Below are 1,620 nucleotides of genomic sequence, written 5' to 3'. Positions count from 1 at the left end.
CAACAATGGTTGCCCACCGAAGAATCCGAGAGCTGCGGGAGAAAAGGAGGACCTACTGGACACAGCAAGGGAACACCACCCTCCCGCAGCCCAAGGGAAAAAGAAAAGAAAAAAGAAAAACGGGACATTGCCGGCAGGTTGTGACACGCTGCCGGTGTGTCCCGATTCTCCTTTGGCTGGAGGAGGAATTTTTGGTCCTCTTCCACAAGGGAGGAACCTTGCAAAATGAAATCAAAAAGATTGAAAGGAAGTGCCGGTGGGAGGGGCTTCTGTCCTACACAGAGGACCCTGAGTGGCCTTCGCAGGTGGCTGCGGAGGTCTTATGGGAGAACGATCAATGGAAGATAACGAACTCCTTCCCGAAGGACTCCTTCAGATTTATGTTGAAACCTTTAAGTTCGGAACGGACCAGGTGCTTCGATGAAGCGAGGAGCCTGGCCGGGCGGAAAAATTGAAGAGGTGTATTACCTCAAAAAGAGACTAAAAATGTAAAAAGTGAGAGGATTATTGCCTCGTGTTTGTGTTTTATTTTTAATTTTGAACTGTGTGAGAGGTTTATTGCGTCATTGTGTTTTTAAAAAGAAAGAAAAAAAGAACAATTTTTTAGAGAAGCGAAAGTCGGCGGGCGCTTTTCGTCTTCTCCCATCCTTATCATCCTTATATCATCATCATTCATCCCATTAATGTCTCTGTCTAGCCCTCAAGCTTCTCTCTGTGTGCTGCCCTTGTGGCAAATTTAATGAAATAAAGAAGCTTGCTTCCTAATCACATTGTTACGGGTTCAGTCCCACAGCATGGCAATTTGGGTGAGTGTCTTCTACTATAGTATCGGGCCGACCAAAACCCTGAGAAGATTTGGTAGATGGAAACTGAAAGAAGCCCGTCGCATATATGTGTCTTTCGTTATTCGAGAAAATAGTTCATATTTCATGTACTCGTACTTCGTATTTTTTTGTAGTACACATTTCGTGACGTCCTGTGCCCACATATGCATATATTTATACGTATAGATGTAAGTATGTACATATACGTATGTATAAATGCATATATATATATATATATATATATATATATATATATATATATATATATTATATATATATATATATATATATATATTTGACAATGGCCAAATTCGTGTTTGATAAGTGCCAATGATATATATACATATATGCCGATAATATATATACATACATATATGTGTAAAAAAAAGTCATCACGCAATCGAACCAATGAAACAGCCTCTCTCTGGTCACTCGACACGCTAAAAATAGCAGCCAAAGTACCCCCTACCTAAATCACACGCCCATTGTACATAATGTCCTTGATTAACCCTAAAAAGACGGTTTGGAGAAGGTTGGAATGTCTTTGATGATAGGTTTGCTGTATCAGGGTTGATTGGAGTCTAAATAATAACAAAATTATGGTCCTCGTGAGGGTGAAAAGATCAATGTGGGTGGGAGCGAAATTTCCGAGGCCTCCTCCTAACTCTACCCCATTTTTCGGACCCAAAGAGGGTTTTGTTTTTTTATGAGGAGGTCACAGGAATTCATTCAACGAAAAAATAAAAAATTCCAATGATCCCGGGATTATAAGGGATCTGCAGCATATTAGGAGTTC

Source organism: Octopus sinensis, linkage group LG15 (assembly GCF_006345805.1).
Source record: "Octopus sinensis linkage group LG15, ASM634580v1, whole genome shotgun sequence".
In the NCBI taxonomy this organism is placed as follows: domain Eukaryota; kingdom Metazoa; phylum Mollusca; class Cephalopoda; order Octopoda; family Octopodidae; genus Octopus; species Octopus sinensis.
Note: the sequence above shows the minus strand (reverse complement) of the source record.